Source organism: Papio anubis, unplaced genomic scaffold (genome assembly GCF_008728515.1).
Source record: "Papio anubis isolate 15944 unplaced genomic scaffold, Panubis1.0 scaffold209, whole genome shotgun sequence".
NCBI lineage: Eukaryota > Metazoa > Chordata > Mammalia > Primates > Cercopithecidae > Papio > Papio anubis.
Genome location: NW_022162121.1, coordinates 27,916 through 41,764, shown reverse-complemented (window position 1 = coordinate 41,764; position 13,849 = coordinate 27,916).

Below are 13,849 nucleotides of genomic sequence, written 5' to 3'. Positions count from 1 at the left end.
ACTCAACGTTGATTATGAGTTGAGGCTTATCCATATTGCTGTATATAGCATATTGCATTCATCTGCCCTGCTGTATAAGATTTTGTTCTGTTTGTATCACAATTTATTTATTCTCCTATTTATGAGTGGTTGGGTTTCCTTCTATCATGAATAACTGCTACACATGCATTATGAGTTTCTCTGGAGCCTATCTTGTAGGTAAATATATAGCTAGGAGCGGAAGGAATCGTGGGGTTATAGGAGTGCAGTCAGGGTCTAATCAGAAAAAAACAGAAACCACTCTATAGATTTTCAGATACTTTCAATTTTGAAATACTAACAGAGTCACAAGAAGTTGCAAAAATAGTACAGAAAAGTACACGTACCTTTCCCCCATTTTCTCCCAATAATAACATCTTAGATAGCTATAAAACAGTATCGAAACCAGGTCACAATCCACAGACCTTATTCAGATTTCACCAGGGTTGCATGCATTTGTTTGAGTATGTACATAGTTCTATGCACACATAAAACTTTATTACATGTAGATTTGTATAACCACTACCACAATCAAGATACAGAACTGTCCCATCACCACAAAGATCCCTCTGGCTGCCCCTTTTTAGGTACACTGATTTCCTTCTCCAACCCCACCCCTGTCTTTAACCCTTGGAACCACTAATCTGTTCTTCACCTCAATAATTTTGTCATTTCTAGAAGGTTATATAAGTGGAATCATACAGTATGTAACCATGTGAGACTGGCTTTTTTAGTTGGTAAAATTTTCTTGTGGTCCCACAAAGTTGTGGTCCTTCTCCAACCCCACCCCTGTCTTTAACCCTTGGCAACCACTAATCTGTTCTTCACCTCAATAATTGTGTCATTTCTAGAAGGTTATGTAAGTGGAATCATACAGTATGTAACAATGTGAGACTGGCTTTTTCAGTTGGTAAAATTCTCTTGTGGTCCAGCAAAGTTGTTGCATGTGTCAATAGTTTTTTCCTTTTTATTGCTGAGTAGTATGGTAATCAATAGCTGAGAAACCTCACAGGAGGCAGTGAGGCCACCCATAAATTAATAATAGCAGGAAGCTGTTACTACCCCTCCCTAGAACTAGAGAAATAAAGGGTTAGTGTCACCAGAGCCCAGGGCCAGGGTCACCTGGTACAAGTTAGAATCATGACTGGCTTTCCTGTGGGAACTGGACCCATGGGAGAGCTGTGGCCACCACAGGGGATGCTACCTGAGAGGAGTGGGGGAGGGTGCCAGTTGAGAAATACCTTGGCTACTCCCTTCCTTCCACCTTCCATTCTCTCTCTTTTATTGACTGAGCCCAACTGGAAGCAAGACGACACGGCTGCCGAGATCCTGCTGGAAAACTGAGCACATAAGGGCATAGCAAAGAGTGGATCTGAGGGCAAACAGACCAAGGATCTGCACAGCAGCCTATGTGAGTGTTTGATTTTACAAGATAATGCCACACTGTTTTTCTAAGTGAGTGTCCTAATGTATACCCTTATAAGCAATTTGTAAGAGATCCCATGGATCCGTATGTTTTCCAATACTTGGATTGTCTAGCTATTAAAATTTTGCCATTTTAGTGGACATAAAAGCTTATCTTATTCGGTCTTGATTTACATTTCACATGAGGCTGAACATCTCCATATGTTTGCTGGCCATGCGCATTTCTTCTTTTATAAAATGCCTTTTCGTTTGTCCATTTCTTTCTGCTTTATTCTTCTTTCTTGTTGATTTGCAAGACTTCTTTATATATTCTTGGTAATAAAGCTTTGCCAGTTGTAAACATTGCAAATATCTCCTCCAGGCATGCAGATTGTCTTTCCACTTTAAATGAATACAAATATTTCCTACTACTCTGCAATAAAATTCATAGACAGGATAAGTTAAATTTAACAAATCAATATGATACCTCAACTGTAAAATAAAAGGAAAAATGCAAGTAGTTATCATAAAACATAACTTTGGCTGGGCGTGGTGGCTCACACCTGTGATCTCAGAACTTTGGGAGGCTGAGACAGAGGTATGGATTAAAGTAAAGAACAGAACGACTTATTCATGTATACTAACAGAGGAAGGATAATAAGGTTAACTGAGAAGGGAATGGCACACCAAAAGAAATTGCAAAGTGCGGAAGAAGAGAAGATGAGGAGAGGTGTGAGTCTTGCAAATGAGTTGGGCCTTGTGTATAAGTGTAGGGTCAAAATCTTGAGCTTTAGTGACACTTGAGGCCATGCAGCCACTCATACTGTTGTGGAGGCCCATAGCAACTCCCCACATGTCCAAGATACACTTGGCCTCTGATTCTTCAAAAGACTTGGAGACCATATCTTTTAGGAGGTGATGGGGACCACAAGATGATTGAGGAAAAAGAAAAAGAAAAATTACACTATAAGGGGCATAGCAAATTTATGTGGTAGATATCTGGGAACAGTATCAGTCAGGCGGAAAAAAACAGGCAACCAAAAGATACATAAATAAGTTAAGAACATAATTTTTCACAATATAGCTTTCTTATTATTGTGCTACCAAAAATTTAAAAACATAAAACATGGCAATCATATATATTTTAAACAGCCTTGATAAATGAAATAAAATGTCTGTATTTCATATGTCTTTGTGCTAATTTAATAATATTTAGTTCTCCATCTCTTAAAGGTAGTCTCAGAGCTCCTTGGTTACATATTTGCAAAGCGTTATGACTACAAATACAGATAGACACAAGCGGGTTGAAAAGGTGATTCCCACACAAGTGGCACTGGTGACATGATTTTGTGAGATGGTGAACAACTCTTGCTCTGGACCAAACTAAGTTCAAGCATCCCCTGATTTACAGGGTCTTTGCAATTCGATATATCTTAAATGCAAAACAACAACAACAACAAAAACAAGCCAGGTGTGGTGGCGCCGGCCTGTAGTCCCAGGTGCATGGGAGGCTGAGGTGGGTGGATCTCTTGGGCCCAGGAGTTGGAGGCTGCTGTTAGCTATTATCATGCCACTGCACTCCAGCCTGGGCAAGAGAGAGTATCTCTGTTGCACAGCAAAACAACACAAAACAGCACAAACCCAAACCACTTTGTTAATGTTTGTAAAGGGGAGTTAGTTCCAAGCTCAGGTCATCTGTTTATTGGAAAGCCATGCAGGAGGTGAGACAATTCATCACTGCGCACAACTGTCTCATCCACTGCAGGATGTCGAGCTCTCCAGCCCCTGCCCCCACAACGGCCGGTTAGAACACTTTATTGGAAGCTTACCGAGCGCTACCGGCAGAGACCAGCAGGGGGAAGCCTGGCTCAAGGAATGAAAACTCCTGCGCCCCACGCTCCCCAGCCTGGAGGAGCAGCAGCCTGAGCTAAAAAGGTTCTCAGGACATTGAAGGAGTTAGCTTCATTTCACCACCCACGCCCACGCCACCACTATGCAGGTGGGGAAACTGAGTCTCAGAAAAGAGAAGCAATTTGTCATTTGCTCAATATCTACTTTTAGTGGCACAGCCAGAAAAGAAATCCAATAGGCAGAAGCCCAAAAACCTAGAATGTCATCATCCCTGTGCACTGACAGTTTCATAGCCCCAGTTCTCAGCCACTGGACAGACGGACAGGAGGCAGAATCCTCTCTGCCCTGAGTCTGGCCGTTGAGCTTAGAAGAGAAGGCAGTGTGCAAAAGTCAAAAGAGACAAGTCAGGAGACCTGGTCTGGTTCCAGTCCCAAAGTAATTGGATGACTACATGATCCCAGCCAAGCAACTTCCATCTCAATTTTCTTTTTGCAATGGAAGTAATACACATGTGATAAAAATCTACCAAACAAAAACTTCAAACTGCATACGGGTGTAAAATGAAGTAAATTAACTATGAATATTTCTTGCGTATCTTTCTGGAAATATATATATTAAACTATAAAAATAAAATAATACATAAGCATATACACATACTTTTTGTTGCATCAGTGGGAGAACACAATACATTTTATGTGCTTTTATTTATTTGTTTATTTTGTTTTTTTGAGACATGGTCTCACTCTTTCACCCAGGCTGGAGTGCAGTGGTACAAACACAGGCTTACTGAACCCTCAACTCCCTGGGCTCAGGTGATCCTCATAGCTCAGCCTCCTAAGTAGCTAAGACTACAGGTGTGTGCCATGCCCAACTAGTTTTTTTTTTTTTTTTTTTTTTTTTTTGTAGAGAGGGGATCTCACTATGTTGCCCACTCTGGTCTTGAACTCCTAGGCTCAAACAATCCACTCGCCTTGGCCCCACAAAATCCTGGGATTACAGGAGTGAGCTACCTTGCCCAGCCATGCTTTGTTTTTAATTTTAAATATCACTCATAGGCCGGGCATGGTGGCTCACACATGTAATCCCAGCATGTTGGGAGGCGTAGGTGGGCGGATCACTTGAGGTTAGGAGTTGAAGACTAGCCTGGCCAATATGGTGAAACCCCTATCTCCACTAAATATACAAAAATTAGGCTGGGCATGGTGGCTCACGCCTGTAATCCTAGCACTTTGGGAGGCCAAGTGGGGATGGATCACCTGAGTCCAGGAGTTGGAGACCAGCCTGGCCAACATGGTGAAACCCTGTCTCTACTAAAAATACAAAAAATTAGCTGAGCATGGTGTGGCAGGTGCCTGTAATCCCAGCTATGCGGGAGGCTGAGGCAGAAGAATCGCTTGAACCAGGGAGGGGGAGATTGCAGTGAGCTGAGATGGTGCCATTGCACTCCAGCCTGGGCAACAAGAGCAAAACTCCATCTCACACAAACACAAAAAAATACAAAAATTAGTTGGGCATGGTGGCAGGCACCTGTAATCCCAACCACTTTGGGAGGCTGAGGCAGGAGAATCACTTGAACCTGGGAGACAGAGGTTGCAGTGAGCCAAGATTGTGCCACTGCAGTCCAGCTTGGGCAACAGAGTGAAACCCTGTCTTAATAAATAAATACATAAATACATAAATAAATAAGAAATAAGAGGTTAGATTGGATGATACTGAAGCTTCCTTGCATCTGTAACTTTACATCTGCAACTCTTTCCTCTAAGTTGTCCAGCTTGAGGAGTAGAATTGGGGCCATGAACTGAAGTAGCTCATTTCTTCTCTTCTCCCCTTCCCTCCCTTCCACATTCTTCTTTCTCCCTGTCTAGTCCTAGGAGAGTGGAAAGGGCACAAGGCCACCCTCCTCAGGCCAGGAAACCTGGTTCTAGAGGCAACCCTGGATTCGAACCGATGTGGGAACCCACCTAAGTCTTTCCTTCCCACCCCATCCGTTTTCCCACCTGGTTTAGCAACTGCCTTCCCTCCTAAGGCTCCAACTTCAGAAGATGTTGAGATAACATCTTATGAAGTCTTTTGCCAAAAGCATGCCTTTTTCTGCCCCTGGAAGGGATTAGTTTCACTTGTTCTGAAGAAGAGTCTCTGCAGGTACTTGTTACCCCTGCCAAGAAACCTGAGAGGCCCCAAATTCCTCAGCGCCTGGATCCCAGATTTGCTTAATCTGATGCTGCTTGCTTCCAAGGGGCACTGAGATGATGGAATTACAAGCTGCTTAAAGGCTTACAGAGTGTCAGCTTGAAGGCAGGAGAGAGTGAGCGAGCGTCTGCCTCCACTTGGCTTGGCCTCTCGAATGAAAGAGCTTGGGAGAAGGGAGTGTTTACAGAGATCAATAAAGACACCCTGGAGGGGCCAGCGCTCCCCTTGGGCTCTTCCAAGATGATTTAGGATTGACATCATCAAAGCCCCTAGGGAAGACTCTTTCCACTCCAAAGTCTCTTAACACTAGATTCTCAGATCCTGAAAGCACACAGGGCTTGGGAAGAACTATAGGGATTGCTCCACCTTGCACAGCTCTGGAGGTCTTCATTTACATTGATTACAAAGTGAATGGTGCACCAAAGAGGCACAAAGTGGGCCAGGTCCAGGTGGCTCACACCTGTAATCCCAGCACTTTGGGAGGCTGAGGCAGGCGGATCACCTGAGGTCAGGAGTTTGAGACCAGCCAACATGGAGAAACCCCGTCTCTACTGAAAATACAAAAATTAGCTGGGCGTGGTGGCACACGCTTGTAATCCTAGCTACTTGGGAGCCTGAGGCAGGAGAATTGCTTGAACCTGGGGGTGGAGGTTGCAGTGAGCTGAGATCACACCACTTCCCACGAGCCTGGGTGAAAGAGAAAAACTCCACCTCAAAAAAAAAAAAAAAAAAAAAAAAAAAGGTACAAAGTGGTGCTGGTGATAATGCTACAGCAGCTAGCATGATCATTTTAAAATGTAAAATTAACAAAATGAAAACAAAAACCACTAATGACTTTTTGTTACACTCAAAACAAAATCCCTAAAGATTCAACCCTATTTTTCTCTCCAATCTCATATCCTGCAGTAACTAAGTTCCAGACACACTGACCTTATTTCTGGTCTTCAAATGTACCCAGTGGCCTAGCTGGTTCCTGCCTCAGGGCCTTTGCACAAGCTACCTTTAGCTCTTCCCAAGGCTGGCTGCTTCTTGTTAGGAAGTGTTCTCCTAAAACACCACTTTCTCAGGGAGGGAGCCTCTAACCATTCAATCCAGAATGGTCAGTCGGTGTCTCCAAGATTTCTCTGTAAAATGGCAGTGGTAACCCTCATCTTACCTTCCTCCCTGGGCTCTTTCTATTCATTCCCACCTTACAGTTTAAGTTCCATCTGCAAGGAACTTGTGCACTTCCCTTTTCTCTCTTTTTTTTTTTTTTGAGACGGAGTCTCATTCATGTGGTGGTCCAGGCTGGAGCGCAGTGATGCCATCTCGACTCACTGCAACCACTGCCTTCCAGGTTTAAGTCATTCTCCTACCTCAGCTTCTCGAGTAGCTGGGTTTACAGGCGCCCCCCCATCACGCCCAGCTAATTTTTGTATTTTTAGTAGAGACAGGATTTCAATGTGTTGGCCAAGCTGGTCTCAAACTCCTGACCTCAAGTGATCCGCCCGCTTTGGCCTCCCAAAGTGCTGGGATTACAGGCCTGAGCCACCGCCCCAGGCCATTGTGCACCTTTTGAATACATTGTTCGTTTCCCTAGCACATTATTTCCAAACCACTTACTTCACTCATGCTTGTATCCACAGAACCAGCACCATGCCTAGCACTTCAGAGATGCTCAAAAATATTTGTTGGACACTGAATCAAGTCAGGGCAGTCTGGATATCCTGCAAATTGTAAAGCGCCCTACCTCAATGAAAGCCACCCCAAATAGCAGAGAAGCAGAGGGTGAGTCAGGAGGAAATTCATGTCTCCTAGCTTCATGGGTAGTTCTTTAAAAACAGATAACTGCCTCAAAAATTGTGAGCCCAGCGGCAATAACTCAATGAAACCCCTTCACACCCAGTGTCTGCCGAATAGAAAATGAATAGAGGGCCAGGTACTTAACGCCTATAATCCCAGCACTTTAGGAGTCCAGGGCGGGCAGATCGCTTGAGCCTAGGAGTTTGAGACCAGCTTGGGCAACCTAGTGAGATTCCATCTCAAAAAAAAAAAAAAAAAATTAGCCAGGCTTGGTGGCACATGCCTATTGTCCCAGCTACTCTGGAGGCAGACGTGGGAGGATTGCTTGAGCCAGGGAGACAGAGGTTGCAGTGAGCTGTGATGGTGCCACTGCATTCCAGCCTAAGCGAAGAGGGAAATCCTGACCAAAAAAAAAGAAAAAGAAAAAGAAAATAAAATCTTACGCACCTTGGGTGACAATGTATAGAAAAACGTAAGATTTACCTAAGAGCAGAGGAGATAATCTACTTCCATCTGTCCCTCAGAAGTTGCCACATGCCTGGAATTTCCAGCCATTATCCTTTCATGAATCCTGGGTGTGCTGTCCACGGAGGACCCCTATGAAAAAGAACTTTAGCAACATCTCATCCCTTAGAAGAGGTTGTTTCTCCAATAAGCCATCTGAAAAAGTAAAGAATGGGGTCCTGAAGGGGAAGGGAGTTCCGGGCGATGGTGGTGTTTGTTAGAAAGAGGGAAGTTTAGGGGTCTGGGCTCATGGGTGGGAGAGTGGGAGGGAGGTGCAGCAGCCATGGTAACCTCTGCCAATCTCATTTTGCCCCAGGCCGGCCTCAAACTTGAACCACAGAGAACTGTTCAAATGCCAACTAACAAACACAAGCAGCAACAGAGAGCTGTGTGTGCTGGGGATAACCAGTCCCTCGGGTTTGGGTGTAGCGGTGGTTTGGGTGTAGCGGAAAGCAATGCTTGGGTTTGGGAACAGATGGCTTTTAGGAAGCTGAGGAGGAGAGAGAGGGCCACCCCCTACCTCCCTGTGCCACCCGGCCCACAACCCCTGCAGCCAGGGTTCATTAGCCACAGGAATACTTGGCATCAGAGGCACCTCCTGGGGGGCTAGACCACACAATGTGAGCCCCTGTCCTTTCATCTTGCCTGCCTGAAGGGTGGGGTCGGGTGGACCCAGGGGGCTGCCTCTAGTGCTTGGACAGCTGGGATGGGCAGAAAATGAGCAAGTTCAGCAAGACTCTGATATTCTAGCTAACACACTCAGAGCTGTCCACACCCTGCTCCTGCAGTCAGCAACTGAAAATACCTACAAGAAACCCAATGCAACAAATAATGTCACCAGTAGAATGGGACCAGATATTCCCTGGTTCTGTTGGCAAGGTTGGTTCCATTCACCCTCTGCTGCTTCAGGGATGGAAATGAAGCCCAGGAACTGTTGCCTGAGCTTAGTTTGAAGGGTGCTGAATAGGCCTCCAAAGTGCATGTAATTTTGCCTTCCTCTGTCCTTATTCAAAGCCTATCTGCTTCTAAAGGCTCAGCTAAAGTCCTTTCCGGTCCACAGCAACTTTCTCCCGTCTGAGCTCCACTGGCTGTTTTCCTCACCTGCATGTTACATAGGCTACCCTGTGTCACCACTGATTACGACATGTCTCCCCAACTCATCCTCAAGCTCCTTGAAGTCGGGGGGATCATGGTGCCTTCTTTTATACCTGAGCACAGTGCTGAGCAGACAGTAGGAGGCCCTGATCCAAGTCTGGAGCTGGATGGAAACTAAGTCCCTTCTTGTTACAGATGAAGAATCCAAGACCCAGAGGGCATCGGGGGCTTGCACAAGGGAGAGCTCAGCAAGGCTGGAGGTAATTGTTGAACAAAGATTGAAGGATAATGGCGTTCCAGCTTGGTATGGCCACACTGGCAGGCATGGACGCAGGAATCTCAATTGATGAGTCTGTTACGTCCTTAAACTTTCAGATAATTTGCTTTTTAAGAAATCAGGGGACAGGGTGCCGTGGCTCATGCCTGTCATCCCAGCACTTTGGGAGGTTGAGGGGGGTGGATCACCTGAGTTTGGGAGTTTGAGACCAGCCTGACCAACATGGAGAAACCCGTCTCTACTAAAAATACAAAATTAGCTGGGCGTGGTGGTGCATGCCTGTAATCCTAGCTATTCAGGAGGCTGAGGCAGGAGAATCACTTGAACCCAGGAAGCAGAGGTTGCGGTGAACCAAGATGGCGCCATTGCACTCCAGCCCAGGCAACAAGAGTGAAACTCCGTCTCAAAAAAAAAAAAAAGCAATCAAATCAAATCCTGTTTTAGCTGTTGGGGGTATTGTGGTTAAAGTAATTATATAGCACATCTTTTCTTAAAAGTGAATGATCAGTCAGGATTCTCTGGTTGTGAGCATCAGAAATTGACTTCAAGTCATTTAGTAGAAAAAATAATTACTGAAAGGATGTGGGGTTGCTTGCAAAATGGAAGAAAGAATTGGATCTTCCTTCCAAGAATTGGAAGGAAGGCAGGATCTGAAAGAGATATTTGTACACTCATGTTCATAGGATCACTGTTTACAATAGCCAAAGTGTGGAAGTAACCTGTCTCCACTGGCAGGTGAATGGATAAATGAAATGTGTTACACATAGACAGTGGAATATTGTTACACAGGCTTGGAAACGGCTAGGAGCTGGGCAACTCAGGTAGAGGAACCCTTCAATAGAGTCACCAAAGACACAGGTGGGATCAACTTCAGTCATCTTGTCCCTTTGTACCTTTGTAAGGTTCGAAGTCCTTAGATAGAAAGGCCCAGCCTGGGTCACGGACCCACCTCTTGACCAGAGCTGGCAAAGTACATTGACTGACAATTCTACCAAGATCACAGGCACTAGGAAGACAGGCAGTTCATCAAAAGGAAATCAAGGTGCTATTACCAGAGTGGGGGGAAGGTGGGGAACAATACACACCTGCTGGTCCCACACTTTAGTTTATTGGTTTAGAACAGGGATTAGAAAATTACAGCCTATTGCCTATTTTTGCAAATTTTTGCAAAAGTTTTATTGGAATACTGCTACACCCATTTGGTTATACAGAGTGTCTGGTTGCTTTCACACTACAATGGCAGAGTTGAGAAGCTATGACAGAGACTATGGTGGGCAAAGGCTTTAGGAACAGAGAGTAAATATCTAATATTTTAGGGAAAAGTTTGCTGGCCGCTGGTTTAGAAACCTGTGCCACCTCCATTAGTCCCTCGTGGCCTGATATTGAACAAGTCTCTTTATTCATTTTTTAATTTTAGTTGTATTCACATCCACGCATGCCTAGATGGGGTCTTTATTCAGAAGATTTTATTTAGTCACTTGTAAAATGATGAGTTTGAGCTGTGCGTTCTTCCCAGCTTTCCAGCTAACTTAATTTAGCCCAGTTGTTCTATAATTAAGCTAGCACAAGTAGTTTTTAAAAAAATAGTCTTTATACCCATTAGGATAGCTATTATTGGGTGGCAGTTAACAAGTATTAACAAGGATGTGAAAAAATTAGACCCCATGTGCGTTGTTAATAGGAAGGTAAAATGATACAGCCACTATGAAAAACAGCATGGCAGTTCCTCAAACAATTTAACATGGAATTGCCATATGATCCTGCAATTCCACTTCTGGGTACATACACAAAAGAATTAAAAGCAGGATCTGAAAGAGATATTTGTACACTCATGTTCATAGGATCACTGTTTACAATAGCCAAAATATGGAAGTAAACCTGTCTCCATTGGCAGGTGAATGGATAAATGAAATGTGTTACACATATACAGTGGAATATTATTCTGCCTTAAAAAGGAAGAAAATTCTGACACATGCTACCTCATGGATGGATCTTGAAGGCATTAGGCTAAGTGAAAGAAGTCAGTGACAGAAAGACAAATACTATATGACTCCACTTCTATGAGGTGCCTAGAGAAGTTGAATTCATGGATATAGAAAGTAGAATGGCGATTACTAGGGGCTAGGAAGAGGGAGCAAAAGAGAGTTGCTTAATGGGTATAGAGTTTCAGTTCTGCAAAGCAACAAAGTTCTAGACATCTGTTTCACAACAACTATTGAACTGAAAAAATTTTTGATTGTGGTAAAACATACAAAAACTGCTATGTATATTTTACTACAATTTACAAAAATTTTAAGTCTTTTTTTTAAGAGATGAAGTCTTGTTATGTTGCCCAGGCTAGAGTCCAGTAGTTATTCACAGGCATAATCATAACATACTACAATCTTGAACCCCTGGACTCAAGCAATCCTCCTGCCTCAGCCTCCCAAGTAGCTGGAACTACAGGCATGCACCACTGTGTCTGGCTTGGAAAAACCTTTAAAGCTATTATGTGAATTATCAAATTATGGAAGCTCCATGAGTTCAGGGAGTTTTGTCTGTTTGTGCACTGCTGTATTTCCAGCCCCAAGACTGGTGCCTGGCAATGGAGTAGGTGCTCATTACATTTAAGTAGTAAGTGAATCCTGGCCACTTTGCAATGATGTTTCACAACTCTTGAAGTGTGAGGGTGACATCGTACCCACTGTTTGAAGGTCAAGCCAAATCCCAGAGGGACCTTATGGGATTTGCCCCGTTCCCCTACTTCCTGCTACCAGCTGAAGCACCCCAGCTCATGCCAGGGCAGAGGAGTCAACAGTGCGTAGGCTGTGACAACTGAGAACCAATCAACACCAGACCTCACCGACATTCTTATAGATAACAAATAAATAGCCATGTCGTAAAACACTCTTAGTTAATGATATAATTTGGCTCTGTGTCCCCACCCAGATCTCATGTCAAGTTGTAATCCCCAGTGTTGAAAGAGGGGCCTGGTGGGAAGTGATTGGATCATGGGGGCAGCTTTCCCCCGTGCTGTTCTTGTGATAAAGATCTGGTTGTTTCAAAGTGTGCAGTACCTACTCCTTTGCCCTCTCTCTCTCCTGCTGGCCATCTGAATATGTGCCTGCTTCTCCTTTGCCTTCTGTCATGGTTGTAAGTTTCCGGAGGCCTCCCCAGAAACAGAAGCACAGAACTGTGAGCCAATTAAATCTTTTTTCTTTATAAATTACCCAGTCTCAGGTATGTCTTTACAGCAGTGTGAGAACAAACTAATACAGTTAATTTGCTCTGTCAGACACAAATACATCAAATGAGATCTGAAATTGGGACAAAAACAAACAAACGAACAAGAAAACCATGTTCAAGAGGCACAATCCTTTTTTTTTTTTTTTTTTTTTTCTGAGACAGATTCTCACTCTGTTGACCAGTCTAGAGTGCAGTGGCTTGATCTCTGCTCACTGCAAACTCCGCCTCCCAGGTTCAAGCAATTCTCCTGTCTCAGCCTCCTGAGTAGCTGGGATTACAGGCATGTGCCACCACACCCGACTAATTTTTTGTATTTTTAGTAGAGACAGGGTTTCACCATGTTGGTCAGACTGGTCTCGAACTCCTGACCTCAAGTGATCTGCCTGCCTTGGCCTCCCAAAGTGCTGGGATTACAGGCATGAGCCACCACATCCAGTCACAATACTTCTTATTTCTGTTATAATAACTCTTTTTTGACTACATTGGGTCCATTTCCTTCTCTTTTACAAGACACTCAAATCTGGGGTGAGGGGAGCTGTGATTTTCCTTTGTCCTTTCTTCTGCATTCTTGCATAATAGTGGGAGCTCATCAAATGACAGTATTTTAGAGCTAGAAGAGTTCTTATTTCAAACTTCCACTCTGGGAAGTTTCAAAAATATGCAAAGGTAGAGAAGATGGCATCAGGAGTCCACATGCCCAGCTCCTAGCTCCAGCAATGATCAATTCACATCAAATTTTGTTTCATCTCTGCTCATCCCCCTCCAATCTTTTTTATTCTTCTAATTCAGAAACACAAGTAGGCCTCCTATCTTTTTTAAAAAAATAGTTAATGTAAACTTTTTAATTGAAGAAAAATATACATATAGAAAAATGCACAAATCATAAGTGTATAATTCAATGAATTTTCAAAAATTGAGCACATCAGTGTAACCTACACCCAGTTTAAGAAACAGAACATAACTAGCTCTCCAGAACCTCTCTCACGTCTCCTGGAAGGGCTCTTATTAATTAATTTCTGGTCCAATATTTTCATTTTGCAGTGGAGAAAACTAAGACCCAATGGGGGAAAATAAGTGTTCCAAGAGGACAAAGTTCAAGACCCTGCTGCTACTTTAGAAGCAGACCTGGAAGTGCAATGACTCCCCCACAGAACACATCCTTCTGAAAGGCACTTGAAGTAAAGGTGCGAGCTAGCCCTGCCACTCCTGGCCATTCCCAAGGTTCTGTACTGACCTCGCCCTTGAGCACACGCTCCTGAGAAGCCTCACATGATTGTGCTGGAAGGGCCCTTAGAGATCTGATCATCTTATGGTTAAAAAAAAAACAAAAAAAAAAACAGAAAAAGAAAAAACTCCATAAAACATTATTGTTAAAATTCCCTAAATCAGTAGTTTGTTATTGCAAAACAACATGCTAAAAATAGGGAAACATACTAAGTAAATGTAGAGCATTCTCTTGCCTGGATTGTGACTTAGACGAGAGTACAAGTGGCTACATGGTAG